Source organism: Barbus barbus, assembly GCF_936440315.1.
Source record: "Barbus barbus genome assembly, chromosome: 34".
NCBI lineage: Eukaryota > Metazoa > Chordata > Actinopteri > Cypriniformes > Cyprinidae > Barbus > Barbus barbus.
The window spans coordinates 20,673,189-20,696,925 of record NC_136762.1 but is presented as its reverse complement, the minus strand read 5'-3'; the positions used below and the strand labels follow the sequence as shown (position 1 = coordinate 20,696,925).

The 23,737-nt window shown below is 35.6% G+C and overlaps 1 pseudogene across 1 annotated transcript; it reads right to left on the bottom strand.

Moving 5' to 3' along the window:
- Positions 1-320: 320 nt before the first annotated feature.
- Positions 321-21,887, bottom strand: LOC306854398 (mitochondrial intermediate peptidase-like; annotated as a pseudogene). Its single transcript, XR_013786062.1, has 17 exons — positions 21,692-21,887; positions 21,468-21,622; positions 19,458-19,536; positions 19,294-19,380; positions 18,680-18,743; positions 18,309-18,570; positions 18,076-18,124; positions 17,613-17,667; positions 17,457-17,509; positions 16,288-16,441; positions 16,093-16,170; positions 15,099-15,303; positions 14,886-14,995; positions 14,517-14,759; positions 10,002-10,112; positions 8,826-8,886; positions 321-1,054 (listed from the first exon to the last, which is right to left on the bottom strand). The product of XR_013786062.1 is annotated as a mitochondrial intermediate peptidase-like (transcript).
- Between the last annotated feature and the right edge of the window lie 1,850 nt (positions 21,888-23,737).

The following is a 23,737-nucleotide window of genomic DNA, read 5'->3' as shown; positions in this document are numbered from 1 at the left end:
TTAATTATTAAATTATTTTTATATACACATTTATACATATGTAACCCCCCACCCCCCAAATTCAGTAAAAATATTACTTTTATTTTGTATTATAGTATATTTTTGGTATTATAGTAAATTTTTGGTATTATAGTAAAAAACAGTACAAAAACATACCAATGGTTTATTAAATTATTAAACATTATTTTATTTAACAATTCAGTTTAATAATTAAATAACTACATTTAGTGATAATTGAATGTAGTACCAACAATGTTGTATGATGTATAAATACATTCATTCTGCATTTATGATAATATATTTTTGCAATGATTTTCGGTGTCAAAGAAAGCAAACAACCAGAACACATATACATTATATTTCTGTATATTAGAACACATATACATTATTTTTTTGAGTTCTGATGTGAAAGATGACCTGAACAAGTTTTTTTTTTTTTAACAAGTTGGATATATCCCACAATGCACTGTTGTGAGACCGTTAATTTTTAGTTCATAAATTAATTTCTTTCTCTAAACATGAATACTGATTGTTCAGCCAGTTGTAAAGTTGTAAAGACTGATTATTACGGTATGGAGCCTGGGAAGTCACCGCACTCCCGAATTTTTAAACTCTTGCCTCGGTTTGACAAATCGTGCCCACGGAAATACCTACGAATTTCCAATCGGTGTGCTCAGATTTTGTAAACCGTACCTGCGGATTATGAATTTGTGGGTACGGATTTAAAAAAAATTAAGATACGGTTTACAAAATCTGAGTGCAAGGACTGGAAATTCATGGGTACGGTTTATTAATCCGTGGGCACAATTTGTTAAACCGAGGGAACAGTTTAAGAATTCGTGAGTACGGTTTATAAAGTGAGGGGACAAATTGCAAAACTGTTGCCACAGATTTTTTTTTCTCCTCTGTAGATTACGTGAGGAAGATAAAGTTATACTGCAATGAAAAATCCCTCAACTCTCTGAGTCCATGATGAAGGTTTCAAAGTCAGGGTCCAGATCAGACACGAGGGCGTTGACAAAGTCCTCGATGGAGGGTCTTTTCTGCAGCATGCCTGGACATGAAACAAGAGGGTCAAAATGAAACAAATCTTGGTCATATTCCAGTTACACATACTCTCTCAAGCTTTAGCAGGATGATTTTCCTGCGTTAATGACTTGTTTAGGTAAATCTTTTCCATATACTTTGCATCAAACAATGTTAACTTCAAAGGAGTGCTGTAAATCTAAGCAGCATTTACACTGGCAGAGAAGCAGCATCTAAAAGGGCAGAGGTTTTATCTTCCCAACACTGCATTATAATATGACAATATCATCTTCCACAGGTTGACACATATCTGCTGCTGCCCAGCTCAGTGAACGCAGTGCAGCCAATATCAGTGTGCATCATCCTGCTAAACTGTGTGCACTCGATTTACAATTCCTTTCTGCTGGCTCTTTGAAGTCTGCTCATTTCCCCTTGTAGAGCTGCCAATGTAAATAAGCCCTCCTCCCTTCCCCCTCTTTCCTGCACGGGTCACCTTTAAAACACACACACACAGAGGAACCAAGTCCACACAGCAACAGGCTGAACTAAAATCTGATGCAACTATGACCTGCAAACCCTGCTATGGACATCTTTCCAAAATAATAGATAATAAAATCAAACTAATTTAACAAGATATGTATAATTATTAGTGTAAATATTTGCTGTGAGTCTGTACTAAATGATGAGATGAAAATCTGAAATTGGTCACAATCAAAATATGGCTTTATTTGATTAAATTTTCTCCCTCTGATTCATAATTACATATACACCGGATGTAGATTTGTACAGAGCCCCTGAAGGGACATGGTGATAGAAAAATAGAACAAGAAACTTTGCATTCTCTCGCAAAGTGATTGCATTCCCTTGAGAAAACGTTCACTTGCAAAACATTTTTATTCTTCCGCAAAAGTATTGCGTTCCCCTGAGAAACTTAATATTCTCTTGCAAAATATTTGCATTATCTTGTAAAACTACTGAGTTCCCAAGATACTTTGCGTATTCTCGCAAAACGTGCATTATCTTGCAAAAGTATCGCATTCCTCCAAGAAACTTTGTATTCTCTCTGAAAACACATGCATTATCTTGCTGGTTTCCCCCAAGAAATTTTGCGTTCTCACATAAAACATTTGCATTACCTCGTAAAAAGTATTGTTCCCCCAAAAAACTTTGCATTCTCTCGCAAAAGCGCTAAAATTAATACAGTTTTGCAAGTGAACAAAGTTATTTGGAGGAGCGCAAAAGTTTTGCAAGACAATGCAAAAGCATTGACGTATAATTTTTCATCCATGTCATAATTCTTTCCATCTTCATGTCCCTCTATGGGCTCTGTAGTTTTGGGATCTTGATTTGTTCGATTTTTAAGCATAAGATGCCAAATAGACTTACTTGACATGACTTGGGTATGACAGATATGGAGAGACTAGTATTAAAACCTACTGCTGATATAATCACCTGTCTGACTTCAACCTCTGGCATTATGTTGGTAAAAGTAAGCATTAACTCCAGCTGTAATCCTTACTGTACTCGTGTTTTTCTTTTTGTTTTTTTTAGATGAATGCTACAGCCACAGATTTAGTTCAGAGAGCTGAAGATATAAACCGGACTATTGCTTTAATCTCTGAGTGGATCAAACGAGGACTAGACGTCTCCAGCTTCAATAGCACTTTCTATAATGATGCCAATTTCCTGAGCTCACTCTAGAGGGGATTCAGAGTAAAACCCAATCCAGATTCACATTTTTTTAAACCAAAAAATATACAAATTAAGGCCATATCCAGTGAGAATAAAGATATCAGATAAATGTTCAGGAATGAGCTTTACATTTCTGATGTTTAAGAGTTGGGCTACATTATTGTTTCCTTTGATCTCTGGAATAATCTAGATCATTTAGAAAAATTAAAACAGTGTCAGTGTTTTTATGCCAGAACTATCTATTTGAGTTTTTGAATGTCTTACAACTATAATGCTTACTTCATGTAAATGCCCTTTTTTATTACTATTATTATTTTTTTTTGCTAAATTTTACTGGATTATGTGCAAGCGAGGAGTGCTTATTTTTGTAATAGTAAAAAAAAAAAAAAAAAAAAATTATATATATATAACCTGTTCAATTTCTCATTAATGCAATTATCTAATCAACCAATCACATGGCAGTTGCTTCAATGCATTTAGGGGTGTGGTCCTGGTCAAGACAATCTCCTGAACTCCAAACTGAATGTCAGAATGGGAAAGAAAGGTGATTTAAGCAATTTTGAGCGTGGCATGGTTGTTGGTGCCAGACGGGCCGGTCTGAGTATTTCACAATCTGCTCAGTTACTGGGATTTTCACGCACAACCATTTCTAGGGTTTACAAAGAATGGTGTGAAAAGGGAAAAACATCCAGTATGCGGCAGTCCTGTGGGCGAAAATGCCTTGTTGATGCTAGAGGTCAGAGGAGAATGGGCCGACTGATTCAAGCTGATAGAAGAGCAACTTTGACTGAAATAACCACTCGTTACAACCGAGGTATGCAGCAAAGCATTTGTGAAGCCACAACACGCACAACCTTGAGGCGGATGGGCTACAACAGCAGAAGACCCCACCGGGTACCACTCATCTCCACTACAAATAGGAAAAAGAGGCTACAATTTGCACGAGCTCACCAAAATTGGACGGTTGAAGACTGGAAAAATGTTGCCTGGTCTGATGAGTCTCGATTTCTGTTGAGACATTCAGATGGTAGAGTCAGAATTTGGCGTAAACAGAATGAGAACATGGATCCATCATGCCTTGTTACCACTGTGCAGGCTGGTGGTGGTGGTGTAATGGTGTGGGGGATGTTTTCTTGGCACACTTTAGGCCCCTTAGTGCCAATTGGGCATCGTTTAAATGCCACGGCCTACCTGAGCATTGTTTCTGACCATGTCCATCCCTTTATGACCACCATGTACCCATCCTCTGATGGCTACTTCCAGCAGGATAATGCACCATGTCACAAAGCTCGAATCATTTCAAATTGGTTTCTTGAACATGACAATGAGTTCACTGTACTAAAATGGCCCCCACAGTCACCAGATCTCAACCCAATAGAGCATCTTTGGGATGTGGTGGAACGGGAGCTTCGTACCCGGGATGTGCATCCCACAAATCTCCATCAACTGCAAGATGCTATCCTATCAATATGGGCCAACATTTCTAAAGAATGCTTTCAGCACCTTGTTGAATCAATGCCACGTAGAATTAAGGCAGTTCTGAAGGCGAAAGGGGGTCAAACACAGTATTAGTATGGTGTTCCTAATAATCCTTTAGGTGAGTGTATATAATGTATAGATTTTTATTTATTTAGACACTATAGTATATACATGCATACACACACACAATTTTATAATACTCAAATAATTTTCCAAAAAATTCTACATAAATACAAATAGAACCCCCACATCTTACCTAATCTTACCTATCCCCTAACCTTTGAACAATATCATATACTAAAAATATTATATATACTGTGTAATGTCAATAATAAATAAATTATAAAAAAGAGAAATATTTTTTTTAACTTACACACACACACACATGAATCTATATTTATATATATATATATATATACACAAGTTTTTAAATACATTATAAATACAATTTTATGATACACAATACTTAGTCTATTAAAAATGGTCTAAAATACAAATATATAAATAAAATACCCCCACAAATGCTTAATCTTACCAAACACAAACTTTTGAACAATACCATATAAAACATTATCTACACACTGTGTACTGTTAAAAAACATTCATAATAATAAATCAATTATATATATATATATAAAGCATTATATATGATATAAAAAAAAAAAAAGCGAAAATATAAATACAATTTTGAGTGGAAAAAGCTACATATATATATGTTCAAAGGTCTTACAACAAATGATCAAAGGTCTTATAACAAACGATCCCACAACTAAAGTTTAACCTTAACACTGAGGAATAATTAATCTTTCTTTATCTGGGAACATGATTAAACGGTTGAAAGGATCAAACATTTGCGAGTAAGGATGGACTAAAGTCACCATATTTATCAGTGCAGGTGCCTAGTGTGTGTTTTATTACGAATCAAAGGGACTTTCTAGTTTAAGATGTCCTGAACAATCCAGCTGTGTGTGCTTTGAAATGGAGGTCAACCACAGAACGAATGTCCAACATGCCTTTTCAAACAGCTTCCCTTCACAGAGAGCTTCATTTATCTGAGGAGAACAAGAGGATGAGGAGGCTCTCTGCGATTGGTCAGAAGAGCTCCTGACTGGGAATGGAGGATGATGAAACTAAGGACACATCAAAGCGAGGCAGGCTCATCTCTCCTCAATTAATCCCTGTTTAAACGCCATTCTTTGGCTCCTGTTCCGCGCGCCACACCTTGAGCTTGTGCAGTTACGTGGGCACACAGACATGGTGGAACATGACTCAGGTAGCGCTGGTTTGGGTTTCATGTGAAACAGGACAGGGTTATCAAGAGGTCAAACGAGGACTTGACATAAGACACTATATGAAGTCTTATGCAACCGAATCGAGTTCAATGTTTCATTATGCGCTCCTAAAACTCCAGTTGCAGTGGTCCTGGTCTCTATAAACACTGCTTAGACTCAGGTTGAGCAATGTTTCGAGACTAAGAAGATAATTACAGCTTCCCTCCCAGCAGATGAAGAGATTTTCTGGTTACTCCACGGCTTTGACGTGCGCTTGCCTTTGTAACTATTTGAAACATGTCACGAGTTGAAAGCAATAAGCTCATGATCAACCTGAAGGCTGAAATTACTTCATCATCGACTCTGTAATTAAAACTGGAGGTCTCAAAGCTTTGCGAAAATAAAATAAAAAGGAAGCTCAAGTTTCAAGGATTATGCCACTGTGCACATGAATCATGAGCCTTGAGGTCTATTCAACTATGAAAATTTTGGAAAAAAGTAGATATTTAAATGATATTATTTATAATATAGCTTATATCACAGAATTCTGACTTTTTTTTCTCAATATTCTGAGTATGCATCCCACAATTTTGACTTTTTGCAAATCTTTTTATTAGTATGTAATGAGGATATGAATTTGTATGGAAGCATAGATTTTTATAAAAATATTAAAAAAGTAAATGCGACTAAATCGCACAATTCTGACGTTTACAGAGTTTATAAAGCAATTCTGAGTGTAGAGTTTATAAATCAAGAGTTTTTAGTTTTTTTCTCAGAATTGCAAGAGAAAAAGTCAGGATTGTGAGATAACTAGTTTAAAAAAAATAAGTTTCCCTAAATTTGAGTAAAAAGTTGAAAAATAAAACATTTCGTATATCATGTTCTGAAGCATGATTTAAGATGATCACATCTGACTGTTTGTACGAACGGTTTACATACCTAATGACACAAATTATTACATATATTCCAAAATATTCCATAGACAAAAAGTTTCTTTGTATTTGCTCAAAACTAAAGCAAAAATAGTAATATTGTGTAATGTTATTACAATTTAAAATAACAGTTTTCTATTTAATATATTTTCAAATGTTTAATACATTTTCAGAAGCCATTAATTTAGTGTTCAGTATCACATGAACCTTCAGAAATCATTCTTATATGCTAATTAATATGCTGGAAATAATTTTGTATTGAGACTTTTGAACCGAACTATAATTTATTACTATATAATGTTTTTTTTGTAAACTTACTTTTTAAGAAATGTATAAAGTTAGAAAACCTCCCATTAATTTACACTGAAAGAATGCTTAGCATTCAAACCTCTGCAGCAGCGGTCTCTGTAAAATTTGTATACTGATTTGTCTTGCCTTCCTTGTATATTTTTAACAACTTATAGCCACCTTCACACCATATTATGTCAACGTGTTGATTCTTGAGTGCAGCTGACTGAAAACAAGAATATTCTTATTAAAAAATATGATTCTTTCCCCTTCAACCACTGATATTTTCAGGAAAAAGCTAATTGAGTGTTTGTAATGTTATTTATAAGATCTGCTTTCTATGTGATAGATTATTGGTGAATATGAATGCTATTTCACTGAATTTAAAGAATGTTTGAAACTAAGGTGAACCTGACCCTCCTGTGATCCTGTATCTGTGTGCTACAGTGCTAAAACACATCCCAGCCCAGGTGCTCGAGTCTGTATTGTTCTTACAGTCTGTCCTTCGGCACTAAAATAGAGGTCCCTGGGAAAGCTGAGGGCCATGAAAGACGCCTCTGTGCCGCTCATGGCTGGAGAACACAGGGCTTCAGTCAGCATGGCCGTTAGTCCGTCACTTTCCTCTTTCTACTTTGCCATCTAATCCAGCCTGGACTTCGGGATCCGGCCAGCTCAGAGCGAGGAGCCTGGCAGATAAAAACGGCCCAGGCTACAGGCTCTCTCTAGGGTGGCTCTTGTTCCACTGTGATCCGGCACAGAGGAGGGGGCATGAGGTGTGCTGAGGAGAACCCCTCTGAACCAGAAAGTTAACAGTGGAAAATAAAAAAGTAGCTAAGGAATCAGAGAATAAGGAAGTGAAGACACTAATGTGTTTTTTTTTTTTATATATATATATATATATATTATTATGGCCAATAACTGAATTAACAGCAGATATATTAATTATATATTAATTGTATTATTTTAAATTAAAATGAAAAAATAAAATTCAAAAAGGTAAATTCAAAAAGTAAAGAAAATATAAAATGTTTTTTTATTACTTGGAAACTCAGAATTATTGTAATTTATTATTATTAATATTATTAAAAATAATATTATTATATAATAACTGAATTAACAGCAGATAATATAATTGTATAATTTTATATTAAAAGAAAAGTTAATTAAAAAGTAAATAAAAATACATAAAATAAAATGTTTTTTTATTACATGGAAACTCATTGAAACGCATTCACATCAGGTTGGAATTGTGGTTATTATAAGTAAAATCAAATGCTTAAAATGAAATGATAATATAACTGTAATAAAACATTTTATCAAAATTATGGATCAATATTTAATACTATTGTTAACAATTTCATACACATACTGATTTGTTTGTGTTCACAATTCTACTACGGCTATATTCATGGCAAGAGAAAAAAAAAGAAGATAAATAAATGCACTATATATGAACTGATATGATATGACTGAAATGATAATGATATGGTAATAAATCTACTAATGTAGAAATTTCAGTTGATACCAATATGTAAAAATTATTATTATCATTATTATTTTTAATATGGTTAATAACTGAATTAACAGCAGATATTATAATTTTATAATTTTATATTCAAATTTAAAAAAAATAAATGAAAAAGGTAAATAAAAAAAAAAAGTTAATTTAAAAAAGTAAATAAAAATAAATAATAAAAATAAAATGTTTATTTTTTATTATTACTTGGAAACTCGTAATTATCATAATTCCAACCTGATATGAATGCATTTCAAAAAGTTTGTTTCTATCTATGCATCCATCCATCTATCTTTTTGCAATACCAGGGCTGGGAAATTTTTCATCCAGAGATCATCTTCACTTACCCAATAGTAATCTATTCTTATTTTCTATCATTGCTGTGATATAAATAGCCTCTTGGCAATTGTTTATTGTAGGTTAATACATTCTGACATTACTGGGGCACTTTTTGTAATAACATGCACTAATGAATTATTTGTATAACAGCAGGAACATGTACGGAAGAAAGCAAACAAGGCCAATCTGGACCCTTTATGTTGACTCTTTAAGGGACAAAGAAACGGCAGTAACTGAACTGAGACCTTGTTCATTCTCTCAAGTGCAGACTTCTTTTCTTACCTCACACCATCAGCATGGGCTCCTTCCCTCCCCCGTGAGCCAGCATCTCTCTACGGTTTCCCTACAACAACGTGAGCAGACAGAGGTTTACTTTACACTACCAGCATCGTTCCCGCAATCCAAGCCCATAAACCCTTATGTTCCCTCTCTACCTGCCTGACATGTCCAAAACTGTCCAAACAAAAGAAAGTGCTAAAGAACAAAACCACAGCAGAGTATTTAAGATATCCTGGCATTTTTAAAGACCCCGTGAAATGAAAACAGGAGTTTTGTGGTTTTCAGTCTGTGCCTGTTACCTTCGAGGACATCTTTATGTTAGTCCACTTTTAGCAGACATACACACTTAAACTGAACTGTTCATCTGTTCTGGGGGAAAAGAAACAAATATATCAAGTAATTTAATTCGGTATGGCAATACCCATACACAAATAATTCATTAGATGAATGAACAAACTGTCATAAAACTTGAATTATTTTATTAAGTGAAAAAAAGTGAAACTAAATATATAGGAATTTAAGTTTATATTAAGAAAATGCCCAAAAATACTATTTTAAAATTTTATATGAAATGCATATTTTCCAAAAACATGTTTTTACTCATAAATCTCAAGTTGATATCTCAAAAAATGATCTTTCGGTAAGATTTAGTTCTGAGTGCAGTACCAAACGTTTCCATTAGATGAAATTTGCTTTCCATTCGTTTCCAATGTGGTCATTTTTGACTGAACAGTACAAGCATGTTACAAAGCCTTTTACAGACTAATGAGGAGTTGTTGTGATGCAGCCAGGTTTATTTACTTTAAATCGTGTCCATGTTGTTATGTGATGTGTTTTTTTTTACATATTTTATTGTGATATTATGAAGCACTTTGGGCAGCTTGGTGTTGTATTAAACTGTGCTATAAAAATAAACAACAACAAGAACAGTACAAGCATGACTATTTTTGCTGGACCATTTAACCTTTTCGAATCATGTCCATGATTTTTTTTTGTGTGTTTGTGTTCACATTGCAAGTGCCGAAAACTTTGCTCAAGTTTCGCACCTTTCCAAAGTAGTAAAAAACTACAACAACAACAAAAAGTAAAAATTTTAACTGCAGAGTGTAGAAACTTTAGGGAAAAACAGAAAAAAAACAATAACGTGGCTTTACAACGATGCATGTGTCTTTCACAAACCTGTTGAGAGGGTCTTTGCTTCCACACCATAGAGGCCACCGCCCGTGACATCAGGTACGAGTAGTACTTCGCCCCATAGCCGACAAGATGACTGAACCTCAGCTGCCAGGCCTGCAGAGACAGGTGCAGGTGAACTAATCATAATCCGCCGTAGGAATATTCCTGTTACATCTCTGTAAACACTTGCCAAGTTATTTTCCAACCTGGAAACATGCTGATGCTAACAACATTCAATATCTCAGCTGCAACTGTGACCCAATTAAATGGAAGAGTCAAGTTATTGCCACACAATGCCTTCAGGACCACATTCATCACTAAATATTTACATTCCCAGAGCACAAATGGTGCAAAGCCTATTCCCATGGCTACTTTACTCTGAGCTAAATGAAAGAGAGTGATAATGCTTTGGGTGGGTGCAAGTTAGGGAAGTATTTTGCTATTAAAACACAGGCTAGACTTGTGTTGAAAGAGCTCAGTAGTTCAAACACATCGCTGAGGGATGAAGACGTGCTTAGACACCCGCTGTTACCATTAGCCCTGCAGGAAATGAACCGAGCACACTATGCTTGATATGACAGTAAATAGGGGCAACAGACCTGTTGGTATATGATAATATCAGTTTATAGCTACTGCTAATCTAACTGGGTGTCTGGGTTCATAAAGTCAGCAAGTAAGATGGTCGGAGTGTGACTGGTTATGGATATAAAACGAAGAAAGACATCTTCATCACTGTCATTACAGGTGTGATAAAGCCACTGAATGTTAAGTGGATGCCATTCAAATCTACAATCCTTTTAACTGTAGTTTCTGTTACATATCTATGTACTTTTGTAAGTACATTATAAAAGCATTGCTATCATGCTACAGGATATTAAGGACTCGGCAAAGATATCTGGCTCTAATGATTACTAAGGGATATTCTGGACAGTCTGCTCTCATGAATGTGTGCGTTAAGTGTTCCTCTGCAAAGTTGTTGAAGAGAGCCAGGGTTGTGTAAACACCACTATGAGAGACACATTATGGCTGGAGAAGGTGAAACTGCTGTATAATACAGAGTTAAGCCCCAGAGTATCAGCAAGACATAACCCATATGACCCCTAATGACTTCAGTAAGCTCAAATCCACTCCTGTAGGGACGTAATATCGGAAAGCTAAACATTAGCAAAGCAGAGCAGCTACTTGACTATCAACACTCATCTAAAATCTGTATTCGGTTATAGAAATATTTTCCCTGCAGATGGGTCCTGTCAGGCTGCTGGCCATAAGATACTTTAAGTGTACGTTTATAAGAATTTCACATTCACAGAACTTTACATAACGAATAAATTTAACATGGTATTATCATGCTTTTTGGACTTGCTCTTCGCATCCCATTGTGTGTCTCAGCGGCCAGAGGAATGTAACACTGTGTGCAAATGTTCCCAAATATTAGCAACAGGACAAGAACTTCCATCTGGTCCATGTTTCTAACAGCTGACTCTATCTTCCAGAACATTATTAATGTCAACACAAAAGTCAAACAACTCTAAATTCAGCTCTCTCTGTGAATCATTAACCATCTCCATCATTGGCCGCAATCTTTATTAGTGGTCAGGCATCACTATTATAACTCATATTAGGGCTAGTGATTTGAACAAACCCCAATATGAAACTCCAGTGCCTGTGCCATTTGTGATACGACCAGCCCAATCTCACGGCAATTCATACATATTTTACAATGTGGCTAATTCGTACGACCTCACTCGTACAAATTTATACGATTTTTGCTAAATTGTACGTATTCAAGTTGCCAATTCGTATGAATTTGTACGAATGACCTACACCTAACCCTGCCCCTAAACCTATCCGTCACAGGGGTTTAGAAAATCGTACGAGGTCGTACGAATTAGCCACCTCGTAAAATACGTACGAATTGCCGTGAGATAGCGTTGGGTACGACATAAATGACATAAACCTCAAATTGCAGGGGTTGAGGAGAGGGATGTTATATTTGTAAAGCAATAAGACTTCCCCCAGGCAAAATATATACTTTTTTCTTCTTTTTCTTTTTTACTTTATATTAAAAAAATTCTGGAAAAAAAAAAAAAGCATCATGATTTTCACAAAAATATTAGGCAGCACAACTGTTTTCAATAAGAATGTTTCTTGAGCAGCCAATCAGCATATTAGTACGATTTCTGAAAGACCATGTGAGACTGAAGACTGGAGTAATGATGTGGATTAATGAACATTCAGCTTTGTATCACAGGAATAAATGACAAAATACAATAAACTAAAACAGTCATTTTTATTTGTAAAATTATTTCACAATAGTACAGTTTTTATTGTATTTGACTGATGCAGCCTTGGTGAGCCTAAGAGACTTATTATGAAAACATTAATGGGGTCATGAACTGCCTCTGAGCCGAGAGTCATTCAGGACTTTCAATAATTCATTCGGTGAAAGTATCCTGTCCTTTTCCTTTATTAGTTGGCTTTCCTTATTGTCTACAAAGAATAAAAATAGTTTGCAATGTATTGTTAATTTTCAAAAATTCTAGGTGTTTCCTTGCGAAGTCTTACATTTTATTATGAACAGCAAGTGATAAGGATGGCACATAAAATAATAGGAGACTTTGATTTATTATTTTGAGTGGATGCCCCTTGGGTGACGTTTAAAGTCAACTAGACGTTCCACAAATCGGTACAAATTTACTTTTGTGCCTGAAGCAGTTCGTTAATGTAATACATTTAATTGATTTAGATTATTTATTTATTCAATTAAGTTATTTAATTTTTTCCCCCTCCTATGTATTTGGTGTACTTTGAATATTTATATGTGTGTGTTAAGTGTTGTATGTGTGAAGCACCACAAAAATGTCTGAATTAATTGCCCCAAGGGGATTAATAAAGCTCTAAACTAAATCCACTTATAATGTTATCAAGATTTTTACATCAAAAGCATCATATTGTAGAAGTATATTTTCTGTCCTGTTTTTAACCCCCCTCATCAGAACGCTCTGTTTAAATAGGCGTGGTGGATTGTAGACTCAGAAGTAAACGCTCACTGCTATGATTGGCTAATAGTTGTGTGTGTTTGATAGCGACATTCCTCATAGACGGACACTGTGATTTAGGTCAAAAAACTTGATACATATCAAACGATCTGTAAGAAGAGACAAAGCAATAGTGACCACGTAATGAAAACAGTTACACACATTTGTGTTGTGAAGGTCTCAGTTCAATCCTGTGTCGAATTGTGCCTTGTTTGTAAAATGAAGTGAACAAAAGGATCAATTTCTTACTGACGCGGACTGGATGTTCATTAAAAATGAAGTTCACTCACTCTTTCCTAACATTGGGATCAGAAGGAAAGCAACACAAACATTGTTTTTCCATAACTTGGCACTGCACAGAGTCTTGATGTCTTCAGAGACATCTTTATCGTTAAACTTTTAAAGGGTAGTGTACACTGGAAGGAGGGATCCATAAAAATGTTCCCATGTGTGTCATGAAAAAAACTGCCAGGTAAAAATATGGTTTTATATCTTTACTGCAACAAAATTATGTGCCAAAACAGCTGTCAATTCTTCAACAGGGTTGCATGCGGAGGGTTTTACGGCCATATGTGGGCTGAGGAAAACTTTCAGTTGTTCTTTAATAGTCACTAAAACATGCATCCTACAGGAACGAAAGACACACGCATACTCTTAGCTGCGTTCCCGTGAGAGGCAGTAATAATGGATAAAAAGGGGGAAGCTGGGTGATTTAGAGGATGGTAAAGACATTATGGCTGAAGCAATTAAAGAGAGAAGAGAATATTTAGAGTTGGGGGGAGGCCTGATTCCCGGTGGCTCCACATAATTACAGACCGGGATGAATGGTTTATGAAGGCTATTCCGAAATAAAAATATGTGTTTTAGATGTGTCTCAGGCGGCCATCTCTACAGCTGCCGAAGAGCTGAGAAAAGCATTTCAAACTATGTTTTCCCTTCCAAAAAGACTCTGAAAGAAGATTTTCAAATATTTCCCCCAGGGAGTGCTTCTTCAAAGTATATCTCTGCTTTGTTGTTGCAGAAAAGGCCCCCGAAAAGGGCCGGAGAGCGGAGAAAAGCATTTTAATCCTTTAACCGTGCAGTGTCTGTGAAAGATGTAGAAAACCACACGGCAGGAAAGCGGCCAAAACTAAACTACCTTGGTGTGTTGATGTGTTTTTGGACTTCAGAAGCGGGAGTATAAGATGTTATTAAGGATTAGTCAAGGAACGCTTCCCAAACATTCATTAACTTCAATAACGGCAATGGATCACTTCATTTCAGGGCCACAGACCACCAACATATGGGGAGATGTGCTTTTTGTGAAACACTGATTTCTAGGAAGTCTTTAATAACTAGCAAATAATTCAAAGTTATACTTAAGACCATGCATAATGTCGAAGAAAAGATTTCCTATATCTTATACCTTAAATATTTTTGTAGTTCTAAAAACTAATTATATTACAAAAAACTAATTATTTAATTTAAATGACACACTTACTGTGTTGGTGACATATGGCAGGCCATAATACTTCTTCTGCATGTCTATCATGATATCTGTCATTGATCGATTTTGTGGTTTTCCATGATAAACTTGATAAACATGATACAATTTTATACTCCAAAAACATGATGTGGTTACACTGGATGCTGAATGAGAAGATCTGATACCTGAAGTTGAGTGTCAGCTGCACCACAGACCTTCTTGGACTCAAAGTCGGGCCACCATGCTTTGCGACAAAGGCTGCAAGAAATGATATAGAATAAAACTATAAATACACATACCATTTTAATTTATGCACTGCTCATGCAAAAATGAGCACAAAGTTACTTCAGAAGATTTGGGCATATAATATATGAATCAGTGTACCTGTCCAGTCTGATAGTGGCGAGCGAACTGACTGATCACACGATAGTCTGTGGCAAAATATTCCATTAGAATAGAAGGTACCTCTGCAAAATCAGTGGAACACCTAGTTCCTACAGAGAGAAATAACATCACTGTAATCATGCTGCTCCAGGTACATTTTAAAGCTGAAGACCTGAACAAAATTAGCTGATTTTAGTAGTAATTATATCGTACCTGTCACATGTTGGTAGCGGGTGCGTCCCAGCATGGAGTGCATGGCATGGCCCATCTCATGGAAGAGATTTTTCATCATGCCCGGGCTGAGCAATGTGGAAGTAGACCATGTGGGGTGAGGCAGGTTCAGCATCAGGACCACCATCGGCAGCTGATACTGCCCATCTGCTAGCTCCCTCCCGCCTCGAATGGTGAAGTGGCAGTCCTGAGTGGCACACGAAAGAAATTGGATTGATCAAAACTGATGGACTGCAATTAAAAAAAAAAAAAATCCTGAACAGATCAGTTTTGTTCCTTAATGAATCAATGTCTTTGAACAAATTAAGTAAATGATTCAACGAGTCACTCATAAACATACTTGTTAATGCTTGTAACTTGTTTCTTTCCCTAATGAATCTGTGTTTTTAAATACAACACTTGAGTGAATCATTCAATGACTCCCTTGTAAAGACAGCATTTTTTTTTCTTTCCTTAGTGAATCAAATTTTTTTTTTTACAAATTGACAGTTAATGATTCAATGACTCACACACATAGAAAGTAAAATGTTTCTATCCTTAATGAATCAGTGTTTTTGAATGAATTATTGAATAAATTATTCAATGACTCACACATAGAAAGTAAAATGTTTCTTTTCTTAATGAAACAGTGTTTTTAAATGAATTAGTTGAATGAATGATTCAATGAATCACTTAAATTCCTTAATAAATCAGTGTTTTTGAATGAACCGCTTGAGTGAATTATTCAATGACTCCCCCATAAAGACCGTGATTTCTCCTTTCCTTAATGAATCACTGTTTGTGAACAAATTGATTGAGTAAATGATTCAAAGGCTCACTCAGATGTAACTTGTTGCTTTCCTTAATGAATCAATGTATTTGAATCAATTGTTTGAGTGAATAATTGTATAATGTTGTATAACAAATACTAATTTGAGTTGGAAAAAAACTAATGACACTATAAGTACGTAGATGGCTTATTAGAGTGCTTCTTTACCTGGTGAGGTTTGTCTGGTCTGTAGAAGAAGTCACAGTAGATATATCCCAGCAGTCCCTCTGTTTCATGCACCACAGCCTGAAGGAACAATTCAAAACGTCAAGTGACATTAGAAATGAAGTTGTCTTGATCTGAAGATGAGCTCTCATTTAAGCCCACTGGGTTTGATAATGGAGCACAGAAGTGTGATCTCACCAGCTTGCGCACATCTTCACTCCAGACTTCCCCCGCACTGGGCTGCTCAGCCAGCAGTGATACACCATACGACTGCATGAAAAGACCATTCAGACCTTCCATACACGCTCCCAGAGAGAAGTACGGACTGTACAGACTTGGCTCTATGTTGAATCTGCCGAGACAAAACACAACATTCCAGCATGCCATGTTAATAAAGGCTGAACGACAATGAACAAATTTTGCTCACCGAGAGCACACACTACAAAAGCTAAATTTTGAGAATGTGAAAATAAGCATAGACATCTTATATATATATATATATATATATATATATATATATATCCGTCCTTCGGATGAGACGTTAAACCAGGGCCCTGACTCTCTGTGGTCATTAAAAATCACAGGATGTCCTTCAAAAGAGTAGGGGTGTAACCCCGGCATCCTGGCCAAATTTCCCCATTGGCCTCTGACCATCATGCCCTCCTAATCATCCCCATATCTGCTGATTGGCTTCATCCCTCTGTCTCCTCTCCACCAGTAAGCTGGTGTGTGGTGCGTGTTCTGGCGCAATATGGCTGCCAGGTGGCTGCTGCACATTGGTGGTGGTTGAGGAGATTCCCCCCTTTCATGTAAAACGCTTTAAGTACCCAGAAAAGCGCTATATAAATGTAACGAATTATAATTATAATTATATACACGCACACAAACTGCTGTTCCAAAGTTTGGGATCAGTATGATTTTTTATAGTTTTTTAAAGAAGTCTCTTATGCTAATCAAGGCAGAATTTATTTGATCAAAAAAGTCGAAAAAAAATTAATATTGTGAAACTTTAAATGTATTTTTTTCTATTTTAATATACTTATAAAATATAATATATTTCTGTGTTGGCAAAGCTGAATGTTCAGCATCATTACTTCAGTCTTCACTTCAGTGTCACATGATCCTTCAGAAATCATTCTGATATGCTGATTTATTATCAATGTTGGAAACAATTGTGCTGCTTATTATATTTTGGAACCTGTGATGCTTTTTTCAGGATTCTTTGATGAATAACAAGTTCAAAAGAACAGCATTAATTTTAATTACAATACTACAATTAGAAATTAATACATCATTTGAATAAATGTAATAATTAAAAAAAAATTCAAAGAAAATGAATCTGTCTCACGCCTTCTCAGATCTCTTACCTTTCTGCACGTATCACACCACTGAAATATGGATGGTCCCATGGCATTAGCTCCTACAGAGAAAGATTTCATTCCAGTTCATTCTAGAGCAATGGACAATGATACAATAATCAGAAGATGTGAAAATCCAAATATCATAGATAATTAAGTGCTTACAGCATTTCTGGGGTTGAGTTTTGTCTTCATTTCCCTCATCATTTCAAAATCCTTCCTAAAGTCCTAAAGTTTACAGAAATATCTGTTCATATATTATATAACATATATATATATATATATATATATATTTTATGTACACTATTATTTTATGTACACATTATTATGTACACTATACAAGCATCATATTCATATATATACACACATACACATTTTTTTTTACACATATAATTATCAATCCAAGCCACCAATTCAATACAGTGTAGTTTCTCTATTATTGCCACAATGGCTATATAACGTAGTTGACAGTGACACCTAGTGGCATCTGCTAGAATACGATTCTGACAATAGTGCAGGAGATTAATTCATTTTACACCTTCTTAAAAAACATTTTAACTTTTGCACATATATTCATTATTATTTTCCTTAAAGCAACTGGCAAAATATTGAAGAGGGAAAACTCAACCTGTCTGAGAGCTTGTCTGTGATCTGCTGTAAAAAACTCATAACTGCCTCTGTGGAGAAACAGACTTTATATATAATATAATACAATACATTATTTATTCGATATTAAACAATTGTTATTCTTGTAGTTCTGTTTGGTGTAGCTAGTGGTAAAAAAACAACACATTTCAAGTTTGGAAAATGGAAATGAGTGAAAAATAAAAATAAAAATAGAGACTCATAAACAAAGTCTACCTGGGCTTTTGGCCATGGTTCCTTTTAATGCTCTATGTGCGTAAGATTCATAACCAACCAAGCGAGCCAGTTTATCTCTACAGGACAACAGTTCCTCAAGTATGTGCATCACATTTGCATTCGGGTAGAGGAAAACTTTGTACGCAACTTCCGTACACTCAGGAAGAGCTCTCTTCTCTATTCTGTTGGGCATGTGGCAGCTCACGAGAAACTGATTGCTCAGATCCAGCAGCTTCACACTCAAGTTCATAGCCTCTTTCCTCTGTGAAAAAGAAACGTCATCCATGAGATGCATAGCTGTGCCTTACACTGAAATCAGTCTAAAACAATAAAAATAAAATATATTTTTTTTAAAGATAAAAAATGTAGACCTTTTTTTTATCCAGATGGATTCCACTTATCTCGAAGTCAAACATAAACAGTTCAGCCACTCTTCTGCATGAATAAAACAAAACAGTTACTTTTAAGGTTATATACTATACCAGAGTTCAGACTTTATATTCAAGCAATAACAAATCAATAAATGGCATGGAATGGCATCGTGACTGTCCCTGTAGCACAACATCTGCGTCACTATCATGGCTAATTTATATATTCAAATAAAATTGAAGGTAAAGTAAAGTAAAGTAAAGTCGTGACGTATTGTCAAGTATGGTGACCCATACTCGAAATTGGTGCTCTGCGTTTAACCCATCCAAGTGCACACACACAGCAGTGAGTAGTGAACAAATGCACACACACACACACACCGTGAACACACACCCGGAGCAGTGGGCAGCCATGCTGCAGCGCCCGGGGAGCAGTTGGGGGTTTGGTGCCTTGCTCAAGGGCACCTCAGTCGTGGTATTGAGGGTGGAGAGAGCGCTGTACATTCACTCCCCCCACCTACAATCCCTGCCGGTCGGGGACTCGAACCCACAACCTTTCGATTACGAGTCCGACTCTCTAACCATTAGGCCACAACTTCCCCACATCTGATTTATACCTTGTTTCTGGGTCCAGTTTGGAAACGATCTCATCATTATCCAGCAGGTCCTTCAAGCTCTTACACAATTCAACATTGGTATTGAGCCTGTGGGACAGACTGAAACCCATAAAGATCTCAGAAAAAAAAGAAAGAAAAATAAGTGGATATAAATTCAATCCCACCTCTCCACCATAGTGCCAATGTTTATGCAAGTCCTTTCTGCAGCCTCTCGGCAGGATGTGCCACTTTAATAAAGTCTGCCTACAAAAAAACAAAAAGAAATTACAAACACATTAAATAAATATTATAGATAAAAATTAAAATATATACATATAAAAAGAAGGATATTTGATGCACAACTCGGGACGTTTTGTAAAATACAATAAAATCTAGAATCTGTGATTTGTTCATTCTCTTTAACTTTTATTTCATTGACAGAAGTACAAAGAAAAGATTTCTAAAATTTTCACTGACCAACGTAAATGTGTTTTGTAAATATGAACAAATTTTGTTTTTGACGACTGCAACACATTCCAAAAAAGTTGTGACAGAGGAAAAATAAAAGCAAAAAGGTTATAGAATATCCACGTTAAACTGTTTTGAAACGGTTCACAGTAAGCAGGTGAATTGGTAATAGGTCAAGGTATCATGTTTGGGTATAAAAGGAGCATTTCAGTTTTTGCAAGCAAAGCTGCATCATGGCTCATCACTTTGTGTCAAATTTTACTAGAGAAGTGCCAAAAATTAAAAAAAAAAAAAAATCACATTTCGCAATGCAAAATTGCAAAGAATTTAGGTCTTTCACCAAGTACCATACATAATATAGTGAAAAGATTCAGGGAATCCAGAGAAATCACAGTACATGTAGAGCAAGGCAGGAAACCTTGAATGTGCTTGACCTTTGAACCCTCAGATGGCATTGCATAAGAAACTGTCATGCTGTGGTGTTAACTATAGCCACATGGGCTCAGGAGTACTTCAGTAAACCACTGTTATTTACCACAGTCTGCTGCTGCATCAAGAAATGCAACTTGAATATCTGTTACTCCAGGTGAAAGCTATACATCTGTTCAATGCAGCCGGGTTCTCTGGGCCAGAGCTCATCTAATATAGTCAAAAAGACAATGAATGTGTGCTGTACTCAGATGAGTCCACATTTCAACTTGTTTCCTGGAAAAATGGATTTCGAGTTCTCAGTCCCAAAGACCAAAGGGACCATCCAGACTTTCATTAGTGACAGAAGCAAAAGCAAACGTCTGTCATGGTATGGGGGTGCAGCAGAGCAAACGGCACGAGTGACTGACATATGTGCGAAGGCACATACTGGGATTGTACAGAGATATATATTGCCATCAAGATGATGTTTTTCATGGGAGGTGATGGTTATTATATCAAGACAATGCCAGGTCTCATTCTGTATGTGGCTACAACAGCGTGGTTTCGTAGACAGAGTGAATATGCTAGACTGGCCAGCAGATCTGTCTCCTATTGAAAATGAATGAACTGTCATGAAAAGGATAATCAGACAACAACAATCACAGACTATTGAGCATCTGAAGTCTTGTATCAAGAGAGACTGGACAAAAATGTTGCTTGCAAAACTTTAATAATTAGTATCCTCAATTCCTGAACAATGAAACATTGTAGTTAAAAGGACCGTTGATGTGACGCAGTGTTAAACATGCCTCTGTCCCAACTGTTTTGGAGTGTGTTGCAGCCGTCAAAAATCAAAATTTGTTCATATTTATTAAATACATTTACGTCGGTCAGTGAAAACTTTGGAAATCTTTTCTTTGTACTTTAAAAAAAAAAAAAAAAAAAAAAAAAGTTACTTTCTTTGTACTTTAAAAAAGTTAAATTGATCAAAAGTGACAGCAAAGCCATTTATAATATTATAAATTAATTTGAATTCAAATAAATGCTTTTTGTGTTAACTTTCTATTTATAAATAATGCTGAAATTTTTTTATCATTGTTCCACAAAAATTTTAGGCAGCAAAACTTTATTAAATTCATATTTGCTATTACAGAAATACATATTTTAAAATATATTCAAATAGAAAAAAATATTTTAAATTGTAATGATAGTTGACAATATTACTGTTTTTATTGTACTTTTGATCAAATAAATTCAGCCTTGGAGAGCTTAAGAGACTAACTATTTAAATGAATTAATTAATAATATATATCAGCCATGTCTGCCACTCTGCACAGGCTGTCTGAGAGTTATCTCCACAGTCTGGACCCCTGGAGGCCTTCTCCACCAGCTGCTGGGTCTCCTGCAGGGCTCTGTCCTGGACCACCTCAAAGCCCTCCACAGAGATGAGCTCTGGGACACCAAACAACCCCTAGCAGACATACACTCTATTAAAAGACTATCAGCAATTCAAATTAGACAGATCCAGACAGATACGTACCACATTTTGCTGGAAGAGGTGTAGTCTGGTCTGGGCTTTGGCATTGAAAGCAGCTCCTACAGGTGACCAGGTGGTGACTGTCCCGTGCCTGAGCAAACACACCAGGGGTCTGTACCCTGACATGACCGAGTAAACATATACGACTCGACCACTAAACTACCTAGACCAAACAAACGGAACAGCACTGCAGTCAAACGCAACTTTACAACGTTTTAAGAAAAGTGGCATGCAATCTCCTTCCAATCACAGCAAACACATTTTACAGCAGCACTTTCGACACAGACATAAATTCGGGACAATTTCTAAAACATATTTCATTCTTTAGGAAAGCTAAAATATGTTTAATTAAAATAATACAATTAATAAAATTGTTTACAAGATGTTACGGGAAGTTTTAATTTAAACCATCTCTGGTTTAAATCGAAAGCGAATATAAGCGAATTTTTCAGTTTTTTCAAAATAAAGGTTCAAATATTATGTGAATTATATCATTTAGCGAGAGTTCTCTGTATAAACTACTACTTCTACTATTATTACCAATAATAAACAAAACTGTCTGTTTTCTGTCAACTTAAACATTTACATTTTTCATCTTTCTCATACAGTTATATATGAATGAGAACAGTTCTCTGTATATTAACATTAATAATTTTACACACCTGTTTAACATCAACTTAAACACTTATATTCTTAAAAAGCAAAAATACTCAAAATCATATATAATTAATAATTGTTTGAGTTAATGCAGTTGCATAACAGAAATTTAACAACATCTGCAAAATTAGTTCAGAATATTGTTCTAAATTAATACTATCTATCTATCTATCTATCTATCTATCTATCTATCTATCTATCTATCTATCTATCTATCTATCTATCTATCTATCTATCTATCTATCTATCTATCTATCTATCTATCTATCTATCTATCTATCTATCTATCTATCTATCTATCTCAGTGCTTCTCAAAGTCCGGACTCCGGTCCGGATCCGGACCCAGAGTGAATTCAATCCGGACCCGCTTCTATTTCATATTTCAAGAACACTAATTATATTTCCTACTTTGATAAACGCACGTTAAACTTGTAAATCATTTGTTTATTTATTCTTATTTTTTAAGGTCCGAAATTGCAGTCGAGATATTGAAACTTTTCCTTCATGACATTTGTTGTCATCATGACATCCAGTGAGCGTATGACGTTTGACGTAATCGGGCGACATTTCACCGCTAATATTTTTATTTTTTTTGTTTTGTTTTGCTATCACTTATATTATGGCAATTTGTCTTATAGCAGTGCCCAGTGTATACATTTATTTGTGGCGGCTTGTCACAATATCAAAACTGACCGCTACAAATAGATTTTCCAAAAGGCTTATACTTCGTTGAATAAACTGAGCACTGCGCGTTTCAAAAATAAAATGCTGCGCGGGTGTTTTTATATGAATGTATCTTTTAAAAGAACCATCCGTTTTCTTCAGAAAAGCTTTGATGTCAATTTTCATTTGGTCTTTCCTGTAATGGCTGATAAAGTAGCGCTTATTTGATTACAGTCGTTACCGGGGAAACAGCTATATATCACGCTCCAACAGCGCCTCCTGCTGGCAGAGAATCAACTTGCATTTGCTAGTCTGCGGGAAACACTGGTGTCTGTCAGCAAACATAAACAAAGCATGCTTCAGAACTGTTTTGAGAAGGTGCTTAAGTTTTGAGCCATGTATTATTACTATGAATTAGGCTACTACTACTACTATTACTATCATGTGCCCAGCAATAACCATTTACGCAAACTCTCTTTTGATATAAAAGGAAAAAAAGAGAAAATCGGCCCAAAAAATCAGCATCATATATCGGCCATAGGCTGCCCTGATTTCTAAATATTGGCCAGAGAAAAAACATTATAGGTCGACTTCTACTGCTGACACTTAAATTAATTGTTTTGCCACTTTTGCACTTGTTATTAAAGTATTTTGAATGCAAAGGGAACCTTTTTTTTTTTTTAAATGAGTGTTTATTTGTTATATGTTATGTATGTTTATTAAAAACAC